Source organism: Mercenaria mercenaria, chromosome 15, assembly GCF_021730395.1.
Source record: "Mercenaria mercenaria strain notata chromosome 15, MADL_Memer_1, whole genome shotgun sequence".
NCBI classification, from domain to species: Eukaryota; Metazoa; Mollusca; class Bivalvia; order Venerida; family Veneridae; genus Mercenaria; species Mercenaria mercenaria.
In genome coordinates, this window is record NC_069375.1 from 2,876,747 (window position 1) to 2,901,807 (window position 25,061).

At 36.4% G+C, this 25,061-nt stretch overlaps 1 long non-coding RNA gene across 7 annotated transcripts in view; it reads right to left on the reverse strand.

The window, feature by feature from the left end:
- LOC123534721 (uncharacterized) overlaps positions 1–25,061 on the reverse strand; it is an 82,149-nt gene that overhangs the window by 23,490 nt on the left and 33,598 nt on the right. For 6 of the 7 annotated variants that reach the window (XR_008367297.1, XR_008367292.1, XR_008367295.1 and 3 more), the window contains 4 exons: positions 24,837–25,003; positions 24,468–24,531; positions 12,725–12,860; positions 11,727–11,869 (listed from right to left, as the gene is read on the reverse strand). This is a non-coding gene — a long non-coding RNA (uncharacterized LOC123534721). The remainder of the gene's footprint in view (positions 1–11,726; positions 11,870–12,724; positions 12,861–24,467; positions 24,532–24,836; positions 25,004–25,061) is intronic. The other variant, XR_008367296.1, reaches the window with a different exon arrangement.

Here is a 25,061-nt window from a genome sequence, read left to right on the forward strand (position 1 = left end):
GGGTTTTAAGATGTGGAAGAAAGAACAAGCAAATTCGATGAATTGGAATCCCCCGCCGAAAGGGTCAGAGTTGAGGAACGGCAAAAAAATATATCCAGCAAAAAGTTAAGAATGTTACCAAGAAGCAAATAATTTCATTAGTCAAAATCAAATGAAAAGAAAATGAATGGTTTGTTTGGGTGGGGGTAAGGTGGTGACCAGGTGTAGGTACACAACATCACATGTTTATAATAAATGTTCATGGAAAAGAATGGAAGAAGTTTAATGAAATTCTTCCAATTGGTTGGTTTGTTATGTACAGATCTGTGGATTTTTAAACAATTAAAGGGCAATAACTATATGGAAAATTGACCAATTGAAAAAAAACTTGAAGGGCATCGTCGCAGTATCTTGGTTCATGTCTACTTCAAGTTTGATGAAATTCTACCTGCTAGTTACTGAGAAATGGCTGCAGACAGACATTTTTCATTAAATCAAGGGCAATAACTCTGAGGGAAATTGACCTGTCAAAAAAAAAAAACTTGACGGGCATCAGCGCAGTATCTTGGTTCATGTCTATTTCAAATTTGATGAAATTCTACCTGTTAGTTACTGAGCAATGGCTGCAGACGGACATTTTTTATTAAATCAAGGGCAATAACTCTGAGGGAAATTGACCAATCAAAAAAAAAACTTGACGGGCATCATCGCAGTATGTTGGTTCATGTTTATTTCAAGTTTCATGAAATTCTACCAAGTAGTTACTGAGAAATGGCTGCGGACGGACGGACTGACAACGCCATTTCAATACCCCGCTCCCGATTTCATCGGCGGGGGATAATAAATCAGTAGTGAGGTGGTTGACTGCTAAATTTTATTAATTTTCAAGAACAGTATAGCTATGATGTTTTTCTATATGGCTACTGTAAAAAGAAGGAATGGAAAGCTAATAGGGAACAAGAGTGCCAGAATGTCACAATATACGCCAGTCACAGCAAATTTCTTTACTCTAGCAGCTGTATTTGCAAATGGAATTTTAATTTTGTGGCGTTTAGTAATCATTGTAAGTCTTTTGTTTTTCTAAGCCCACAAAAAAACTCCTTACCAGGTAGAGATACCTTAAAATACACCTAAAATTGGAAAGTAACATCTATGTTGTACCACAGAAAAGTGGTCTTGTTTTTTCCCTATGGTCAGTTATAAAAAAGTTACAATATAAGTTATTCATAGTAACAAGTAAGGGAAGTTAATCTTAAAAAAAAATAAAAAAATTGTAAGTCCACACAAAAATCTTTACCAGGTAGAGACTGGTCAAAATACACCTCAAAATTGGATGTAGCATGCATGTTGTACTACAGAAAAGTGGTCTCAATTTTTCTCTACGACTAGTAATGAAAAAGTTACAATAAAAGCTATTTAGAGTAACAACAAAGAGAAGTAATTCTAAAGAAGGGAACTGCGCATGACACTTCGTCTCATGATGGTGTATAATTGTGCCAAGTTACATCAAAATCTCTCCATACATGAAGAAGAAATGCTTCGGACAAAGTCATTCTTGAATCTGACCTTTGGCCTCTAAATGTGACCTTGACCTTTGACCTAGGGACCTGGATCTTGCGCATGAGACTCTGTCTCGTGGTGGTGAACATTTGTGCCAAGTTATATCAAAATCCCTCTATGCATGAAAAAGAAATGCTCCGGACAAAGTTTTCATTCTTGTATCCTTTGACCTCTAAGTGTGACCTTGACCTTAGACCTAGGGACCTGGCTCTTGCGCATGACACTCCGCCTCGTGGTGGTGAACATTTGTGCCAAGATATATCAAAATCCCTCCATGCATGAAGAAGATATGCTCCGGACAAAATTTTTAAGAAAATATGATAAAAGGGAATAACTCAAAAAATAGGCAAGGCAGAGTTATTGTTCTTGCACACTGCACTTCCTCCCAACATGTTCTATCAGTGTATGAAGTTTTAAGAAAATCCCTCCAGTACTTTTGGAGTTATGCTCCGGACAAATTTTTTTAAGAAAATAAGATAAAGGGGAATAACTCAAAAAATAGGCAAGGCAGAGTTATTGTTCTTGCACATTGCACTTCCTCCCAATGAATTCTATCAGTGTATGAAGTTTTAAGAAAATCCCTCCAGTACTTTTGGAGTTATGCTCCGGACAAATTTTTTTAAGAAAACAAGATAAAGGGGAATAACTCAAAAAATAGGCAAGGCAGAGTTATTGTTCTTGCACACTGCACTTCCTCCCAATGTGTTCTATCAGTGTATGAAGTTTTAAGAAAATCCCTCCAGTACTTTTGGAGTTATGCTCCGGACAAATTTTTTTAAGAAAACAAGATAAAGGGGAATAACTCAAAAAATAGGCAAGGTAGAGTTATTGTTCTTGTACACTGCACTTCCTCCCAATGTGTTCTATCAGTGTATGAAGTTTGAAGAAAATCCCTCTAGTACTTTTGGAGTTATGCTCCGGACAAAGATTGTTGCGGACAGACGGACGGACGGATGGACAGACGGACGGAGAGCATTTCTAATATCCCCTTCGCCTTTGGCGGGGGGATAAAAAAAAGGAAGGTTGATTAAAACTCAACTTTCGTTCAATACCTCCTTAGCAGTTATGAATACTATTTACATTTATATTTTTTACGTGCGAAACTAGCCGAAAATTTTATGTGTTGAATTACTGATGTTTCAACTTTATGTTATAAAATTGTATACCCGCAAGGTTTTAAAGAGGTCGCCGTTCTTTAGCCACTCTTGTTTCTGCTGACTAATTTGAATGTTGCACCTATCTACTAAAATGAATAGTTACCTTTATTTTTATTCTACATTATTGTAAAACAGGTTGACCTTGGTTTCAACCGCGTTACTCCTGAACAATGATAAATTATTTAAGGTTCTGGATTCTAGTTCAAGACAAGAGGACCATGATGGTCCTGAATCGCTCACCTCTTCCCACATGACCCAGTTTTGAGTATGACGTCGTTTTTTCTATTATTTGACATAGTGACCTAGTTTTTGAGCTCATGTGACCCAGTTCTGAACTTGACCTAGATATTATCAAGATAAAAATTCTGACCAATTTTCATGAAGATCCATTGAAAAATATGGTCTCTAGAGAGGTCACAAGGTTTTTCTATTATTTGACCTATTGACCTAGTTTTCGAAGGTACGTGACCCTGTTTTGAATTTTATCTAGATATCATCAAGGTGAACACTCTCACTAATTTTCATGAAGATCTCATGAAAAATATGGCCTCTAGAGAGGTCACAAGGTTTTTCTATTTTTATACCTACTGGCCTAGTTTTTGACCGCACATGACCCAGTTTCAAAACTGACCTAGATATCATCAAGATGAACATTCAGACCAACTTTCATACAGATCCCATGAAAAGTATGGCCTCAAGAGAGGTCACAAGGTTTTTTTATTATTTGACCAACTGACCTAGTTTTTTAAGGCACGTGACCCAGTTTCAAACTTGACCTAGATATCATCAAGGTGAACATTCTGACCAATTTTCATGAAGATCCATTCAAGGGTATGGCTTCTAGAGAGGTCACAAGGTTTTTTCTTTTTTTAGACCTACTGACCTAGTTTTTGATCGCACATGACTCTGTTTTGAACTTGATCTAGATATCATCAAGATAAGCATTCAGACAAACTTTCATACAGATCCCATGAAAAATATGGCCTTTAGAGAGGTCACAAGGTTTTTCTATTATTTGACCTACTGACCTAGTTTTTGAGGGCACGTGACCCACTTTCGAACTTGACCTAGATATCATCAAGATGAACATTCAGACCAACTTTCATACAGATCCCATGGAAAATATGGCCTTTAGAGAGGTCACAAGGTTTTTCTATTATTTGACCTACTGACCTAGTTTTTAAAGGCACGTGACCCACTTTCGAACTTGACCTAGATATCATCAAGGTGAACATTCTGACCAATTTTCATGAAGATCTCATGAAATATATGGCCTCTAGAGAGGTCACAAGGTTTTTCTATTTTTAGACCTACTGACCTAGTTTTTGACCGCACGTGACCCAGTTTTGAACCTGACCTAGATATCATCAAGATGAACATTCAGACCAACTTTCATACAGATTCCATGAAAAATATGGCTTTTAGAGAGGTCACAAGGTTTTTCTATTATTTGACCTACTGACCTAGTTTTTGAAGGCACGTGTCCCAGTTTCGAACTTGACCTAGATATTATCAAGATGAATATTCAGACCAACTTTCATACAGATCCCATGAAAAATATGGCCTTTAGAGAGGTCACAAGGTTTTTCTATTATTTGACCTACTGACCTAGTTTTTGATGGCACGTGACCCAGTTTCGAACTTGACCTAGATATCATCAAGGTGAACGTTCTAACCAATTTTCATGAAGTTCTTTTGAAATATATGGCCTCTAGAGAGGTCACAAGGTTTTTCTATTTTTAGACCTACTGACCTAGTTTTTGAGGGCACGTGACCCAGTTTCGAACTTGACCTAGATATCATCAAGGTGAACATTCAGACCAACTTTCATACAGATCCCATGGAAAATATGGCCTTTAGAGAGGTCACAAGATTTTTCTATTATTTGACCTACTGACCTAGTTTTTAAAGGCACGTGACCCACTTTCGAACTTGACCTAGATATCATCAAGGTGAACATTCTGACCAATTTTCATGAAGATCTCATGAAATATATGGCCTCTAGAGAGGTCACAAGGTTTTTCTATTTTTAGACCTACTGACCTAGTTTTTGACCGCACGTGACCCAGTTTTGAACCTGTCCTAGATATCATCAAGATGAACATTCAGACCAACTTTCATACAGATTCCATGAAAAATATGGCTTTTAGAGAGGTCACAAGGTTTTTCTATTATTTGACCTACTGACCTAGTTTTTGAAGGCACGTGTCCCAGTTTCGAACTTGACCTAGATATTATCAAGATGAATATTCAGACCAACTTTCATACAGATCCCATGAAAAATATGGCCTTTAGAGAGGTCACAAGGTTTTTCTATTTTTAGACCTACTGACCTAGTTTTTGAGGGCACGTGACCCAGTTTCAAACCTGACCTAGATATCATCAAGGTGAACATTCTGACCAATTTTCATGAAAATCTTATGAAATATATGGCCTCTAGGGAGGTCACAAGGTTTTTCTATTTTTAGACCTACTGACCTAGTTTTTGATGGCACGTGACCCAGTTTAAAACTTGACCTACATATCATCAAGATGAACATTCTGACCAACTTTCATAAAGATCCCATGAAAAATGTGACCTCTAGAGTGGTCACAAGCAAAAGTTTACGGACTGACGCACGCACGCACGGACGACGGACGCTGCGCGATCACAAAAGCTCACCTTGTCACTTTGTGACAGGTGAGCTAAAAAAATGTTGATATTTAGCATACAAGAGGGTCATGATGACCCTGGATCGCTCACCAGAATAATATGAGCTACATGTTTCAAATGTCAAACTGATGATTTTTAGAAATTTTTTGGAAGATTTTCCGATGTACAATCAAGTAACCCCTGGGGCGGGGCCAATTTTACCCCGGGGGTCATGATTTGAACAAAGTTTGTAGAAGTCTACTAGGAAATGTTACATATCAAATATCTAAGATCTAGACCTTCTGGTTTATTTTTAGAAAATTTATAAAGATTTCCCTATGTACAAACAAGTAACCCCATGGGGCAGGGTCAATTTGGCCCTGGGGGTCATGATTTGAATAAATTTTGTAGAAGTCTACTAGGCAATGCTACACGTCAAATATCTAAGATCTAGGCCTTCTGGTTTATTTTTAGAAAATTTTTAAAGATTTTTCCATGTAAAATCAAGTGACCCCTGGGGCGGGGTCAATTTTGACACCGGGGGTCATGATTTGAACAATTTTGTAGAGGTCTACTAGGCAATGCTACATGTCAAATATCTTAGCTCTAGGCCTTCTGGTTTATTTTTAGAAAATTTTGAAGATTTTTCTATGTACAATCAAGAAACCTCATGGAGTGGGGTCAATTTGACCCCGGGGTCATGATTTGAACAAATTTTGTAGAAATCTACTAGGCAATGCTACAAGTCAAATACCTATGATCTAGGCCTTTTGGTTTATTTTTAGAAAATTTTTGAAGATTTTCCTATGTAAAATCAAGTGACCCCTGGGGTGGGGTCAATTTTGACCCCGGGGGTCATGATTTGAACAAATTTTGTAGAGGTCCACTAGGCAATGCTACACGTGAAATATCTAAGCTCTAGGGCTTCTGGTTTTTGAGAAGAAGATTTTTTAAGATTTTTCTATGTAAAATCAAGTGACCCCTGGGGCGGGGTCAATTTTGATCCCGGGGTCATGATTTGAATAAAATTGGTAGAGGTCCACCAGGCAATGCTTCACACCAAATATCTAAGCTCTAGGGCTTCTGGTTTTTGAAAAGAAGATTTTTGAAGTTTTTCCTTTTGGTTGCCATGGCAACCACAGTTCTGCATGGAATTCAATTCTTTGAACAATTTTTGTAGAGCTTCACCCAAGGAACATTCCTGTGAAGTTCGGATGAAATTTGCCTAGCGGTTTATGAGGAGATGTCGTTTGAAGTAAAAGTTTACGGACAACGGACGCCGGATGCCGGACGGTGACCCATCCTAATAGCTCACCCTGAGCCTTTGGCTCTGGTGAGCTAAAAACACACAAAGTTCCTGTGAATGGGATTCGTTTAAGGAGCTGGAGAATGAAATTGCAATCCAGAGTTTCTAAGTCCGGCGTCTTGATACAAGACCACTGATCCGAGGTCATGACTGCCATTGTTTAAAATTGGTATTCTGTGTTATACCTTAAATATCTTTTACCATACGTTGGAGATACGTATTCTTGATGTTTTTTTAAACTTGTTGTTTGTTTGTAGGGAAATGTTACTGCATTTCAGTTTTATTACAGATACGTTTATTCTGAAGTTTGACCTTGTACATGAAATTATTTATTGTCAAGAAATATGATATTCTGTCTAAAAATGAAATTTAGTGGATAGGCACGTCAACATACGTTGCACCTGCATTTGTTCTACTTTGCAACATGTATAAACGAGTGTCATACCTTCTTTAAATTTAGATTTGCATTTGCAATGCATAATATGGATTTAATTTTATTAAGGCAAAATTTCGATATAATTTTAATTTATATGTAACTATGTTACTGATTTTCTGAAAAGAATCTACACTTTCTAAGAACAATTTTGATATGTCTTAATTTTCTTTCCTTCTTTGGTCAATATGTAAGGAATGCTGAAACTATTCAAGATTTCCATGTTCCGATTTACAATATTACCAATTCTTGCACATTGTAACTATATATTTCTTGGTCTTTTCTCTGGTGCCGGAAAAAAACTCATTTCGTAATGGATGTTAAAAAGTAATAAACATCAGACACACAGTTGTTTATTTTGTTATTTTCTAAAATTTCTTTCATAATATTTCTTTTCTTCTTTGTTGAATATGTCGGTTTGCAGGAAAAAGAATACTGCATTTGGTGCAGGCACGGAAGGTACTTTTGGTAGTTTGCTCAATAAATTAACCCGAATATTCCCGACTTATCTTAAAAGCAGTGAACGATTACTTTTATGATGATAATTATCATCATAGTGAATTCGTTTTAAAAGAGGTATGAAAATAGAATAGTCATATAATGGACGAAACATAATCCTCTACATTATCATAATAGCGATTTCTTACATTTTATTCCCGAACATACGTAGTCACAAAAAGAAGGTTTATTTCTTTTTTTACTTTGAGGTCGCGCAGTGTTCAAGATTGGCTAGCCTGGCTTCGTGTTCACAAAACATTTTTCTGTCTCAGCCGAGTTTGAGCCTGAAATTTCAATTATTATATCAATTTTTCTATGACTTCAAAACTTAATTCCAACTGAAACTGACCATCAGTACTGAAAAATCATTTGAAAATAGTTATTAACTTAAAATTTTGTTTAAAACACGCTATTTAGATTTATTTTATGCTTATTGGTGAAATACTGGAAAATAGCAGTGAGATATAAATCGATATCACTCACAGCGCCGAACTTCTTTTTTTTCCAGATAAATTATCTCCCTTGAAATATATTCTTTAATTACCTCCCTTTGCTGCCTTTAAAATTACTGGATTATACTAATACTCAAGCAATACAGGAGTCATGAACTGCTAGACAATCCTACATAGAAAAGGCTAGCTATATAATTAAATTTGCAATAGAAATAATGCTACCTTTGTCAGCTTGGTTGCTAGGCCTTGCCATTCATGTAGCTACAGACATGTGTGTTTCCTCTACTTTTTTCCATTGGTTCACTATCGTGTGGTAGATTTTACTGGCGACAACACATTTAGTTGGTTGTTGTCTTAGTTAATTATCACAAGACATCAACTCAACCTTACGTAATATGCCAGCATTTTCGTCGAAGTACTTTCCCACTCCAACTCCAAGCCCAGCCAGTTGTGTTCCAACTTCCCTCCATTTTGTTATGCTATGCAGCTCCTAGATCAATATTTCCTAGCTATATCTATTGAATTCATGATGATATTTAATTCTGCAGCTTGATTTTCCAAGGGCTTACGCATATTCCACAGTTGTTTAGATTTCTAGTGTTGTTTTTTTTAATCTGACCTTCAGCGTGTGTTTTGGTAAACAAAGCAAGCTTCCGGTTATTCAACGAACTGACGGATTGACCCAAAAAGTTTTAAATATGCTTCTACTTAACTACCGGCATTTGTCAATGTCTCTGTTAGCCACGGACTGTGTATTTTTACACAAAATATTTAAATGCAGTTTTTGTTTTTAAAAACAAAATGGCGTCGTGTTGATTTAATGAACCTAATCACCAATATTCGATATTAATGTGCCTAAGTCTCCATGGTAATTTAGCGGATGTATCATATGTAACACGGTAGCTTAAATAAATCCGAATTCCGTCATGAAATATTGGATTTATATTCATGAACATTTATGCACTTAATAAACAGAAAATTCTTTGATCTTCACAAACTAGCATAAAATAAAAAGAAAATTTGTTTGTTTGCAGTGAGATATCGAAATATATCATCACCGATAAGGGAGACAATTCTGATATTTTCACTCAGGCTCCGCCTTCGTGAAAATATTCAATTGTCTCCCTTATCGGTGATGATATATTTCGATATCTCACTGCAAACAAACAAATATCCTCTATATAAATGATAAATTGAGTTTCATTATCCAACTCAGCCGAGACTGAAAATGTTTTGTGAACACGAGGCCTGACCAACATATGGTAGGTAGGGATAACACCTGAAAATGGTAGAAAACATCATATTCCACTTTCCACTTCAACTTTAGTGATTTCTGCCACGGGTAAACTATTATAATTAGAGTTTGATGAGTGGTTCCCGAATTGTCAATTTGTCACAAGTTTTCGCGACTAAGCATAGTGTCATACAGCTGACATGTAATTAAAACAAGAAAAGTGTGAATAACGATCGTTGTCCGTTGGATATTAAGAGTTCATGCGCAAACTACAAATAAAATGGATAAGACTATACGTGTTTTGTACAACTACATGACGTTAAAAAATATCAAACGTAATGACGTCAAAAGTGTAATTGGGTAGGTGTGATAAAAAGCCCGGAAAATGCAACAAACGTGAAAAAAAGGTAATTACAGTAATGAAATATGAAGAAAGACATATTTATGTTTCATTTACCTGATTTTCAAAGATTTTTTAAGTTAGGCCGATTTTGACTATTTCTGAATTTACCCCTTTATTTGATAGGGGATATCACACTGATGGTACAGAAGTAGTTTGATGAAAGAATATTCAGCAGGTCATTAAAAGCATTTGTTCTAATATTTTTTTCTATTTTTAACTCTGGCTGCCCCTAAAACTAGACAATGTTGATGATATACACACCTCCAATTCAAACTGATCTCTTGTGAGGTTTGGTGAATTTCATGAAGTGTAAACCCTGTAAAAGACAACAAATCTAGGGCCATAACCCTACTGAAATTCAAAGAATCAGAACATGCCAATAATATGTATAAGGCTTGGCAAGGAGGACTTCCTGCACAGTTTGGTGGAAATCTGCCCAATAATATAAGAGAAAATGCCAAATTATCATACAATTTGAGGAACAAGGCCCATAACTCTCAGTCTCTGAGGAAAAAAAAACAGCACAAAATGATGCTAATGATGTTCATGACTAGGCTTGGAAGTGATCACTTGTGTGAAGTTTGGTATAAATCAGTTTGTCTGCCTGGTGGTGTCAGAGGAGTTGCGCAGACAAATTTTGTGACAGACAGACTGACAGTACTAAATGAATATGTTTCTGTCACTACATGTAGGAGACATTATTCCAATAAAACTTGTTTAAAAGTAAATCTAAAATGGTGGTTCTCTGCTATTGCTACAGTCCGTAAAGTCTTTAGTATTCATTACTTTTATTTACTTATAGGAACTGTTTATTATGTTGTGTCATGTCTGTGCAGTGTTCTTCTTTACTTATGTCTTCTTCTCTCTACATAATCTCTCACTGTATACATTCTTGAACAACTTCAATTTTGTAACTGTATATATGTATATATTATAGAGGCCAACAGCCATGACCCCAGACAAACAACATACCTTGAAGGAATTTAGAAGTGTCGCCCAAGAACCATTGCTGTCATAACATTTAGAAATCGTATGAGAGGAAAAGATTTCAAAATTTTACATATAGCCTTTATGAGAAACTAGCCCCGCCTCCTAGCAGCCATGACTTTTAACAAAACAGAATGATCTGAAGGACTTTGGTAGAGGACCATCAAAAAAAACATTGCTTTAAAATTAGTTTCAACTCCAGTCAGACATTTCAAAGAAGAAGACTTTCGAAATTTACCATATAGTCATACTGGAAAAACTAGCCTGGCCTCCATGATTTTTAATGAAAATTTTTTTTTTAAAGGAATCTGGGAAAGGATAACGTAAGGCAAACTGCTATGAAATTACTTTAAAACTGGACAAGCAGTTTCAGAAAAGATTTTCAAAAGTTTTCCATATAGCCTTATTAGGAAAAATAGCCCTGCCCTATGACAGCTATGTTTTTTTAACAAAACAGAGTGACTTAATTCTGTTGAAGGTCTTTGGTAAAGGTCACCCAAGGAACATTTCTGATATAGTATTTCAAAGTTGAGTCAGCAGTTTCTGAGGAGAAGATTATAAAGTTTTTCCTTTTGGTTACAATGGCAACAAGGCGGTCTGAAAGACAGCTTAATCCCCCGTCACTGCTATGGATAGTGAAAGGGTAAACCTTTGACCTTTAGTTGTGACCTTGATCATGAACTGACATGGCTGACTCATGAATTCTACACAACGTCTTGATAAGGTGATTACTTGACCAAAGTTTCATGAAAATCCTTCAAGGGGTTTAGGAGATATGGAGCGGACACGAAAGTGTTACGGACAGACAGAAGGATGGACGGAGACCATTCCTATAACCACCACCACTTGTGGCGGGGGATTAACTAGAATTCTGCTAGGATAGTCTAGATTTTGAGAAATCTGAAATAAGACCTCCCAAGGAACAATCCTGTGAAGTTTGGTTGAAATTTGCATAGTGGTTTTGGAGGAGACGGAGAAATTTTGGATGATAGATAGACGACAGACAACCAATGATCCTAAAAGCTCACCAAGACCACTTTGTGCTCAGGTTAACTGAAAAGACTTAACCAACAAAGAAAAAATACCTAAAATCTTTTGCAATCTGTCTTTGTAACTGTGAAAAGTCATGCCAAGTTATTTGAGAATCTACGCATCCATTGCCAATCTGTCGACTGGGAAGTGATGTGAAAGCCTCACAGACTGATACACACATCTCTGTCCTATAGACCTGTGAAAATATATGGTATGGTAGTGGGTAACTGGTATGAATGAAAATATAATGCTACATTTACTGTAATTATTGAAGCAACCATCAATTCTAAAAAAAACTACTGTATGTAGTTCATACTCAAATCCAAAACTACAAAACTGATGAGATTCCGAAAGTGACAATTTCTATGAAAGCAAGGGCATTTTAGTGAATTGAGTTTTTTTAAAATTGGGTTAGCTTCAATTGTAAAATTTGTTTTATAAAAGATAAGACATTTTTGATGCCTTTTTAAAAACTAATTGTATCTGTACAGCTATTAAGTACCTCTAAATGCAGTTTATTAGTGGTAAATTATTCTTAATACAAATTATCTGGTTACCTATTAAGATATTTCTATGACTGCCATGAAATCTAAAATTCCACCATGGTTCCGTCATACAACATATAGAACAAAGACCTGCATCTCTTAAATTCTGAATTAACAGTCTTTAGCCATTGCGCTTTACTGTTACTTCACAATACAAAAGAGACAGTTTATAAAGTGTTTAGAAAATACAAAGAAATATAAGATGCAGATAATAAATTATGAGAAGTAATTTTACAACTTAATGATAATCATTACTTATTCCTGTAGAAACTGTATCAAAATTGATCTGAAGTAGCTGGTTTTTATATGAAAGAAAGAACAATTTCTTTTACTGGTATTATAGCCTTTTAGTATTCTATTTGAAACTGAGTTACCTCTCTTCCATTGTAAAATTTGTGTTATTTTCAGAAGAAAAAAAAAGCTTTTTGTCTGTATTCAGCTTCTCTATAACCCAGAGTGCAGCTGGGTTAGAGGAAAATGGCTCTAAAAGTCCATGATCTTCTTACTTGTCACATGATTTCAATGATTTATATCCACTATGTTTCCTACACACACTATGTTTATCAATCTAGACTGCATCTCTTCATTTCTCCACTTCATGGTCTGTAGCTATCCTGCTTTACTGTTACTTCACACATTGCACTGCAAAAGATTTGTTTGTTTTATTGTTTTGGGTTTAATGCTGTTTTTCAACAATATTTCAGTTGTGTACAGACAGGCAGTTTACCTAACAAGTGTTCCTGGATTCTGTACCAGTACAAACATGTTCTCCACAAGTAACTGCCAATTCCCCATATGAAACAGAGGTAGAGGACAAATGATTTCAAATACAATTTCTTTCTCATATTGTCAAGGAGAACATATGCTTCACCCTAGGATCTAACTAATGACCCTGTGATCCATAGATCGGTGGCCAAATAAGAGGCAGTGTTTTTTTGGTTCTTTTTTAAAATGTTTAGTTAATCCAGGAAGGGTTTGTACAATCGCATTCAAAAAGTTATTGCACAAATAAATGAAAAGCGTCTACAATACTCAATTTCAGTTATACAGACAGCCAAACATTTGATCTGAGAACATACAAGTGAAGACTGATAATAAGCACAATGTCTGACATTATATATTCTTAAATCTTGGGTTATATGACAATCGCAAAATCATTCCAGTAGCTATAAATAGCCTTCTTGCATCAGGGAACACACAGAGGGTTTCATTAGTATTTGGAAAGGAGTCTGAAAACCAGCTACTTGTAAAATCAAAAAGGGCTCCGACATGAAGTGTTCTTGGTTCAGCACTGTTTTGATACATGCTGCTTCCCCGTGAATTCAAACCTCTTATAAATACATAGGCTCAATTTTGTACCCATAATCTACCTGATATTATGGACTTCGAGATAAAGTCTACATTATGAATTTATCACAGAGTACCTTCAAAGTTTGTAACTGTAGCTTCTTATTTATCATGGGTGGTCGACAAAAATCCCAATCTTGGATGGACGGATCAACTTATTATATCGAACAAATTTAAGTTCCACTTATGTTGGTGCTAGTAGGTTTTATGAGAACAGTCATCACCAGCTGCAATCAGTGTAAATTTAGCCCATTGGGGAAATATAACTCCCATCAGGGTAAAACCAAAACAACTTAGATTTCATTTTCTAATTATCTGCTAATATGAACTTAGGTGCTACCTAGAAGGCAGAGCTCCCTTGAAAAATCACCAGTCCCCTTGAAAATTAAAGGAGTGCTGCTGGAATTATGGATCCGTTTTAAGAAGTTTATGTTCTTTAAGATCTATTAAAATTTTAAGAATTGAAGATAATTCATGATTTCTGAATGAATGTCTTAGAATGCATTAAGATTAAATCTTGACATTCGAAAATTCTACAAATATGCTATATACGCACTAAAGAAAGTTACGGTTCTTTTAAGAAGGAAGCTAGAATGCGTCCAACTTTAAGGCAAAAATACGTCTGATATGGGGGAATGAAAATCATTTAAATGTACAAAGCTTGTTTAAAACCCAAAAGACTAGCCATCTTTAAAATTTAGTGATTAGAATTTTACCCAGAGAAAATCACTGTTTGCCGAAATTCTCAAAAACTCCTGTTTTATTTACTGAACTGCTAAGTTAACAGTCTATGACATTTTTATGGCTAATCTTTTAGCACTACTGGTATAGAATAGGAATTGTAGTAGGGGCCTTTTTGATGTTTATTGATAATTCATAGCCAGTAGTTTTTTTCCTAGGAATACACTCTGGTCAGTGATTTTAAGCTTGTGGATGACATATATGTGAACCGGGAGAAGAACATTATGTGCTTTTCACAGTTCAATGCCTGTATATTTTGTTCCCAAGTCCTTTTTTTTTTAAAAATAAGTTTTATCTACAGACAGTACATTGGAACCTGTCATCACTAACAAAACACTTGTTAAATTTCACATGAATGACTTTATTTTTTACAATGCTTTCAAAACTCATAAAAAAACCCAAACAAAAAAAAAAGAAAGAAAAAGGCAACACTGAAATAAAAAAGAAATTTAAAAAAAAATTGTCTCCGGTGAGGATCGAACTCCAGACCTTTGGTTTTCAAAGCGAACTCGGTAACCACTGCACCAATGTGGAAGTATGACGTCATCATCACAAATATAAGTATACATAATAAATTTCAGTTATGGCAGCGTGACGAAAATCGTTTCCCATTGAAAATATTGTATTTTATCTTTTTTTTCTTTGTAGAAAATGTATTTAGCACTAAATTCTTATTATCAGATGCTCATTTACATTTTTATTCAACGTTCAAAGCAGTAAGCGAAACGCTTTTGTCAACCATAAACAGCAAGCGTCTACTGACGTCTTACTGATTAATTACTATGAGCATTGTGTACTGGAAAAAACCCGAACAACACCGATTCCAAAAAAGTACCACAAATTTTCAACTCGATAGTAATTCTATACGCAGTTTTATTCATTTTCTTTTTCACACGTTTAACCGTAATGCGACGACTGTCGGCGCCGCAAAGCTCTGCTATTAACCTTTAGCCTGCTGGTGGCACTTATTCTGCCTCTGAGACCAGTGCAGACCAAGATCAGCCCCAGCTCTCCAGCAATACATTTGAAACTAGAAATGTGTCCATGGGACACAGATGCCCCCACTACATGACATTAGTCAGGGGCCAGAACTCCTACAATACTGAATGAATCCAGATGCGAAACCCCAGGTGCACAACTACACATGCTGACCAACATGCCTGTAAACTTTGGTGATTCTAGGTCAAATACTTTTGGGGCTACGCGCGACACAACATTAAAATGACCAATTTTTTACTAAGTCAGGGGCCATAACTCCTACATGACTGGATGAATCCGGACGCGAAACCCCAGGTGCACAACTACACATGCTGACCAACACGCCTGTAAAGTTTTGTGACTCTAGGTCATATACTTTTGGAGCTAGGCACCACACAACATTAAAATGACCAATTTTTACAAAGTCAGGGGCCATAACTTCTACATGACTGAATGAATCCGGACGCGAAACCCCAGGTGCACAACTACACATGCTGACCAACATTCCTGTAAAGTTTTGTGACTCTACGTCAAATACTTTCAGAGCTACGCGCGACACAACATTTTCGGAAGGACGGACGGACGGACGGACAGACGGACGGCCGGCCGGACAAGAGCAAATCTATATGCCCCCCACAAAGTGGGGGCATAAAAACTCGGAGAAAAGTAGGAATTTTTCATGCAGAAAACTAGGAACAAACTAGGAAAATCTAGGAATACTGAGACAAAAACTAGAAGGTATTATCAGATAAAGAGTTACCTTACTGCTGTTTTTCTATCCAATTACCATACATATATTAAGTGTTCAGCTTACTGTAAATTTGCTTCTGCAGTTCTTGTTTGGCATCACTTAAGCATAGTCCAACCTGAAATGGCCAAACTATGTATCAGTGACACCAAACCACTACTGCCAGTAACACAGGCAAGTCAGCTGAACATCTCTACATTGTTTTCTGCAAGAAAATCTTCAAAACACATTTTAAAACACAAACTTCTAGGAATACTAGGAGCATTTTAGAAAAACTAGCCTAAGGAAAAACTAGCAGCACTTTTAAAACAAGAGGGCCATGATGGCCCTATACCGCTCACCTGTTATCAGTCAGTGCACTTGAGGACAAGAAGGTCCTCAGAAAAAATATCTAAGTCCAAAGGACAGGAACAACAAAAGGAAGAAATTTAACCAAAAAGAAAAAAAAATTCTTACAAGGTATAGATATGTCAAAATATACCTAAAAATTGGAGGTACAATCCATGTTGTACCACAGAAAAGTGGTCTCTGTTTTTCCCTACGGCCAATAATAAAAAAGTTACTAAAAATAAGCTATTTATAGTAATGTAAGTGTGAAGTAATTAAAAAAAATAATATTATAAGTGAACAAAAGGATCTGCCAAATAAATCTGTTGACATAAATCAAATTTCAGATCAGTATCTTCATTAGTTACGGAGATATACCCATTTTAATTTGAAATAAAGGGAGGTAATTTGACATAAAATCAGTACATAGTTATCTATCCTGATTGTCTCAGTCCAACTAATAACAATAATGAAATTTCAAATAAGTCCTGTAAGTATTTACTGATATAAATCCATATTTATTACAATCAGGGGAGGTAATCAGATATAAAATAACTCTGGAACCTACGACTGGATCTGATTTGTCATGGAATCCAAGACTTATTGTTGTTGAAGATATTTTGGAAGTTTGTATCAAATAAAACCATAAACGAAGTCTCTATATGGCTGCAAAAGCCAAAATAGCCAATTTTGGACCTTTAAGGGGCCATAACTCTGGAACCCATGATGGAATCTGGCCAGTTCAAGAAAGGGACCAAGATCTTGTGGTGATACAAGTTGTGTGCAAGTGTGGTTAAAATCAAATCATAAATGAAGCTGCTATTGTGCAGACAAGGTCAAAATAGCCAATTTTGGCCCTTTCAGGGGCCATAACTCTGGAACCCATTAAGGAATCTGGCCGGTTCAAGAAAGGAACCAAGATCTTATGGTGACACAAGTTTTGTGCAAGTTTGATTAAATTCAAATCATAAATGAAGCTGCTATTGTGCAGACAAGGTCAAAATAGCTAATTCCGGTCCTATCAGGGGCCATAACTCTGGAACCCATTATGGGATCTGGCCGGTTCAAGAAAGGAACCAAGATCTTATGGTGACACAAGTTTTGTGCAAGTTTGGTCAAAATCAAATCATAAAGTAGAAAATGCTTTTGTAAAAAAGCGCATGTCTCCCCCAATGCAAAGTCCTATAGGCAAGAAGTCAATAGGGGTCAGGAGCGAAAGTCAAAGAGACACTGATGGTTGGCTGCAAATAGGATCATCTACTTGGCATGTCCAGTCATCCCGCTAAATTTCAACACTCTTGGCCTAGTGGTTCTCAAGTCAATGTTCAGGCTCCTGTGACCTTGATCAAGTGACCTCAAAATAAATAGGGGTCATCTACTCTGCATGTCCAATCATCCTATTAAGTTTCAACATTGTAGGTCAAGTGGTTCTCAAGTTATTTCCAAAAAATGGTTTTACATGAACAGGCCACTGTGACCTTGACCTTTAATAGACTGACCCCAAAATCAATAGGGGTCATCTACTCTGCATGTTCAATCATCCTATGAAGTTTCAACATTCTGGGTCAAGTGGTTCTCAAGTTATTCATCGGAACTAGTTATCAATGTTCAGGCCCCTGTGACCTTGACCTTTAACGGAGTGACCCCAAAAACAATAGGGGTCATTTACTCTGCATGAACAATCATCCTATGAAGTTTCAACAATCTGGGTCGAGAGGTTCTCAAGTTATTGATTGGAAATGGTTTTCCATGTTCAGGCCCCTGTGGCCTTGACCTTTAACAGAGTGACCCTAAAATCGTTATGGGTCATCTACTCTGCATGACCAATCATCCTATGAAGTTTCATCATTCTGGGTCAAGTGGTTCTCAAGTTACTGACCGGAAATGGTTTTCAATGTTCGGGCCCCTGTGACCTTGACCTTTCAAAGAGTGAACCCAAAATCGTTAGGGGTCATCTACTCTGCATGACCAATCATCCTATTAAGTTTCAACATTCTGGGTCAAGTGGTTCTCAAGTTACTGACCGGAAATAATTTTCATTGTTCAGGCCCCTGTGACCTTCACCTTTAATGGAGTGACCCCAAAATCGATAGGGGTCATCTACTTTGCATGTACAATCATCCTATGAAGTTTCAACATTCTGGGTCAAGTGGTTCTCTAGCTATTGATCGGAAATGGTTTTCAATGTTCAGGCCCCTGTGACCTTGACCTTTGACGGAGTGACCCCAAAATCAATAGGGGTCATCTACTCTTCATGGCCAATCATCCTATGAAGTTTCAACATTCTGGGTCAAGTGGTTCTCTAGCTATTGATCGGAAATGGTTTTCAATATTCAGGCCCCTGTGACCTTGACCTTTGACGGAGTGACCCCAAAATCAATAGGGGTCATCTACTCTTCATGACCAATCATCCTATGAAGTTTCAACATTCTGGGTCAAGTGGTTCTCTAGTTATTGATCGGAAATGGTTTTCAATGTTCAGGCCCCTGTGACCTTGACCTTTGACGGAGTGACCCCAAAAACAATAGGGGTCGTCTACTCCAGCAGCCCTACAACCCTATGAAGTTTGAAGGTTCTATGTCAAATGGTTCTCCAGTTATTGCTCGGAAATGAAGTGTGACGTACGGACGGACGGACGGACGGACGGAAGGGGCAAAAACAAGCAAATTCGATGAATTGGTATCCCCCGCTGAAAGGGTTTGTGGTGAGGAATGGCAAAAAGATATATCCGGCAAAAAGTTAAGGATGTAATAAGAAGCAAATAATTTCATTAGTCAAAATCAATTTAACAGAAAACAAATGTTTAATTAAAGAGTACACAATAAATGTATGATACTTTGATCTGGACTAAAGAATTTATTTTGAATGGGATATGCTTACTGTAATAAGCTTAGCTTTTAAAATTAAATGCAGTTAATTGAAATGTGAGCTTGAAGTTTAACTGGAATGAAATACTGTCTTTGAGTGGTTTGGCACCAGGTGTTGCTGTTTTACATGTACATTTGAACTTAAAAGATCAGATGTCCTTAAGAGAACACAGATAAGATATCTTGAACATGACTGAGGGCAAGGTTTGTGCAGTCACAACTTAACATGTTGAAGGTTTGAACATTTAAAAAAAAAAAAAAAAAGGATGGAAATATATATATCTATATATAGATATATGTATATATTTATTTTTTTATGGGGTGGGGGTGCAGGGAAACGGGAGAGGAAACAAAATTTCACATGCTGATTATAAATATTGATTGAAAATTAAAAATGAAAAAAAAAAGGTAAAAGGGTGAAGTTGGAGTGGTGGTGGTGGGGGGGGGGGAGGGGGCAGAGGATGCATGATCAGTGGTGGGCATGACTGGGTGGAGAAGTGAGGTGGGGGAATAGTACAACTTGGAAGGTTTGAAAAAAATCTAAAATAAATGAAAAAAAATAAAAAATTTGGGAGGTGGGGGGGGAGTGGGGTTGGGAGGGGGAGTGGGTGTGACCAAGGCAAGTGGGTGACCAGGTGTGGGTGCACAACTTCACATGTTTATAATAAATGTTCACAGAAAAGAATTAAAGAAATTGGTAAGTTTGTTATGTACAAATATGTGGATTTTTAGACAATTAAAGGGCAATAACTCTGAAGTTACAAAAAGAAATCCGTACAAAATTGTCTGTGCACAACCACATTATAGTGCTCTAAATTCTGTTAAAGTTTCATAGTTCTAGGTCAAATATATCAAAAGTTATGATGCAGAAATTGGCATACCGGTATCTATAGATCTATAGTACCCTATATAGTTAACAGTAGAAACTTCTAAGGGCCATAACCCTGGTGTTACTTGGGCAATCTGTCTGAAACTTGATGGGCCCCATAACCTCATAGTGGTGAACATGTATATGAAGTTTGTTTGAAAAAAATCTAAAATAAGGAATGAATTTTTTTTTTTTTTTTTTTTTGGGGGGGGGGGGGGGGGGGTATCGGGGGGGGGGGGGGAGGTGTGTGATCAAGGTAAGGGGGCGACCAGGTGTGGGTACACAACTTCACATGTTTACAATAAATGTTCATGGAAAAGAATGAAAGAAATTTAATAATGAAATTCTACAAAATGGTGTTTGTTATGTACAAATATGTGGATTTTTATACAATTAAAGGGCAATAACTCTTAATTTACAAATAAATCCAAATGAAATTGTGTGTACACAACCACATTATGGTGATCTAAATTCTGTTTAAGTTTCATAGTTCTAGGTCAAATATATCAAAAGTTATGATGCAGAAATTGCCATATTTATAGTACCCTATATAGTTAACACTAGAAACTTCTAAGGGCCATAACTCTGGTGTTACTTGGGCAATCTGACTGAAACTTGACGGGCCGCAAGAACTCATTGTGGTGAACATGTATATGAAGTTTTAAATAAATATTCCCAACCATTTCCTAGATATGGCTCCGGACGGACGGACGGACGGATGGAAAGACAGACGGACGGGAAGACGGACGGAAGGACGGACAACGCCAAAACTATATCCCTCCGACTTTCGTCGGGGGATAACAATATGTCTCCTGGGGGAGACATAATGAAGCTGCTATTGTGCAGACAAGGTCAAAATAGCTAATTTTGACCCTTTCAGGGGCCATAACTCTGGCACCCATAATAGAATCTTGCGAGTTCCAGAAAGGAACCAAGATCTTATGGTGATACAAGTTGTGTGCAAGTTTTGTAAAAATCAAATCATAAATAAAGCTGCTATTGTGCAGACAAGGTCAAAATAGCTAATTTTGGCCCTTTCAGGGGCCATAACTCTGAAACCCATAATGGGATCTGGCCAGTTCAAGAAAGGAACTGAGATCTTATGGTGATACAAGTTGTGTGCAAGTTTGGTTAACATAAAATCATAAGTGAAACCACTATCGTGCAGACAAGAAATTGTTGACGGACGGACGCACACACAGACGGACGACGGACAAAGGGTGATCACAAAAGCTCACCTTGTCACTATGTGACAGGTGAGCTAAAAACTAGGAAAAACTAGGAAAACAAGGAAAAACTAGGAAAAACTGGGAACGGCTAGAGAGCCTGTCAGCCTGAATGGTCTGTACTGTTTGATATTCCGCCAGTAAATTTTTAGTTAACACCTCTTGAAATGATAAATGGTATAGCCCAAACTGAATGACAGCCCAGTCCATTTTAGAAATTTTGAAGGGTAAAGGTTAAGTAGTAGTACTATAATTCAACGTCAATAAATGAGGCGTGACTTATCCACTATCCTCGGCGCTTACCACAGTATTGTTGAGCTAAAAGTGCAGACATGCCTCAATGCATAAAGTTGATCTATAGTAGTTTTATTTGGCATAAGTGTACATAACATGGCGATTTAAAACAAATGACTAATTGATGCGTAACAATACATAAAACAATGGTGAAATTCATCAGATTAGAATATGGCATGGCATAGATGAATTATATGAAATAAAAGCCATGTAATGCTCACCAATACCAGGGATAACACAAAAAAAGAGGAAAGGATTCCTCTTATTTCCATTGTGGTCCCTGATATTGGAGGCAAGACACAGAAAGTCATGTTAAAATTATATATTCTATCTGGGTATTCAAAGCACAAATTTACATAATTCAGAAATGCATTTGAGATCACATATATCGCAGTTAAAGTTTATATTATATTATTGAAACATGAAATAGTGCATCAAAGAAATTGTCAGCCAAACTTTAAAAATCTATTATTGATATTATCAAAATGAAATCAGTACTGCAGTTAAGTGAAAATTGATAAATGAGCCGCGCCATGAGAAAACCAACATAGTGCGTTTGCGACCAACATGGATCCAGACGAGCCTGCATGGATCAGGGTTAGGGTAGATACACAGTGTCAAGAAAACAATGCCTCAGCAATTTTACCATTGCAAGTATATTCTCGGAAAACCATCAAAATTTAAACAAAGTAACGATCACATATAACAATGAATAACTGTTTTCATTATATGGTAACTCGCAGTGACCGGAAAATCATTTTTAATGCATGATATACAGTACTTATTTCTTTACTCTATCATGTTTTACAAATATGGTATATTGGTGATACGGTGGGTGGGGTAGCGCCAATGTCATGATTTTCGGACGAATGGAGTTCTCAAAATTTCCGGAGCCCTGGTCTTAAGTAATACTAATCATCCAGTGAGCTAAATTAGGTTAATTATACTGTTTTAGCTATTCAAGGATTTCTGTAAGAATGCAAAACCTGCTTAAAGCTTAGTAACCAATAGAAGATATATCATTATAACATAATGCAGGAAGGCTGTTCCATATAATCATTGTAAAAGGGAATAAAGAAAACATCAAATAACTTGAAGAGGTATGAACCTGTAAATATAACATGGATGCAAATTGGCGGTCACTCTCATGGGGTGCACAAAATAGAACTGCAATGGCACTTCAACCAAACAGTTAACAATTTGATCAAGGTAAGCAGTCTTGTGTCAGTCTGTCTGTCTTCCAAGGTCTGCCACATAAATTTGTTTCTCACACAGATAACACATCCTGATAAGAATAATTACTTTTTACCCAGTGAACAGCTTTGTCTGACTAAGTACTACTGTATATCCAGTGTAATGTAGTCAGACAGAAAACAAGTATTCTAATTTACATTCACTGGGGTTGAATTCCACCAACTTTTCTTCTCGTGTATTAGATTCTAAGTCTTCTTGTAGACTGGAGTAGTCTTGCAGCTAAATTTTAAAAGCAAGCCAAACTGCAGTGTCACTTCCCTTAGGGGAAAAAACTGTCTCAATTGTCTTTCTGACAGTTAATAAAACTGTTTCCAGCATGAAATGACCAGTAAAACACAGTTTTTTTAGAAACTGCATATAATTGGAGGACTGAAAAACTGGTGGAGGCCAGTTTTCTGCAGTTATTTTAAAGTTTTTGTAAATGTTTTCATAAAAGCAGTTTTTTGGGAAGTTAAGTGCAGTTATTTTCTAAGAGCAGTATTTTCAGCATCTTTTATGAACAGCAGTATTAATTAAAAAAAAACAACTGCTAAATACTGCTTCCTGATGTACCATAATGCAGTGCAAAAGATGGCCACTCACAGTGAAATCTAAAGGTTATATAACATACTACATAGCCAGCACTATATATTCTATATAAAATGACAAGTTTTCACAATGCTGCAATACACACCTAGACCCATTTTAAATTTCTTTAACTTACATTTTCTTGTAGAGCAACATTTATACTGTAAAAATATCCAAAGAAATATAGGGGTCATGTTTAATGCAAGAAAAATATTTCTGGTCAAACGGACACACCATAATTTTTACACTGAAATGACAATCACAATTTAGGGTAGGGGTGTATGAATAAATTTCACATGTTAAATCAGTTTGGAGTCTTTTTTCAACATGCAAATGCTACCAGTATGTCAAGTATAGGCATGCAATATGATTTCAACCAATATATAGCAATGATTTCAAGGAAAAATCCTTCTTACAGCAAAAAGAACTGAGAACTATTTGAATCCGCCATTATGCGACTACCATTTTTTTCATAGGTGCTCAGGCTATTTAGTGTCTGTATGCCCATAAGGAAATATTAAGTTTTTTTTTCAGCTTTTTTGCTGTCTATGTGAAGTTTCATCTATACTCAGCTTATAAAACAAGTTTCAGCCCAAACAAACCAGTAGTTTTCTCAAAATCACTATTTTTGTACAGCCATCATTTTGTCCAAAGACTGCGGTTTAAGCCGTTAAATTTGGCTGAATCACATATAGTCATTAAACGCTGTTTTTTCAAAAAGCCCATAAGATATTACATCAAATATACCACCAGCAAGTGCGGAATAGACAACTACACTGAAAAAAACTCATAATTATGCAACTGTGATAAAATATAGAACAAAATTAGTGTTTAGTGAATTTTTTTTTGTTAAAAAAAAGCTCATTTCTCAGTAAAAAATGGGAAAATTGTCTTTTTTTTTTCATCACAAATGCAACAATACTGCATATTTTTGCATTCTATAGCTAAAGTCATATCTCATGGCCATGGTATTCAAGTTCTCTCCAATTATTCATGTCAAAATGTAACTAAAAAGGCGTTGATACTGCACACCTGGTCTCTGCTCAAAAATGTGTGAAATTCCTCAGGTTCAGTACTGTCATACACAGGAATCCTCCTGAAATGTTAAAGTGTCTGCATGCCTTGTTACTAACACATATAATTTAGAAAATAAAATAGAAAAAAACAGGTTTAGTGTAAATAATCATTTTGTTAAGAAATAAACTGCTCTTCAAGTGAGATGCCACGGAAATTTTCCCGTAAAAGTCATAACAGACTTGTCGGATTTAAATAGGGGGTAATTCGTGAAGGTAAAACTAACATTTCTTTACTTAGTCAGACAAGTGTTACTGCAAAAAAGTATGTTAGACTTACAAAAGAGACTTTTGAGTCAAGGGTTAATGATAACGAAGGTTTACTTACACTAAATGATGTAAATGGCTCTGAAACGGGTGTCGCACCTCTGCGATCACTAAACAGCTGTCCTAAGTTGGCGGATGAGTACAGTACACCAGGAAACACTGAGGCTCACCCTGATCTGTTAACTCACAAACTGTACTGTCCTAAGCTGCTGCAGGAAATGTTTAACTCTGAAATAAAAAGGCATACATGCCATAATTTTTCAGAACGTTTCCGAGATTCTGAGTT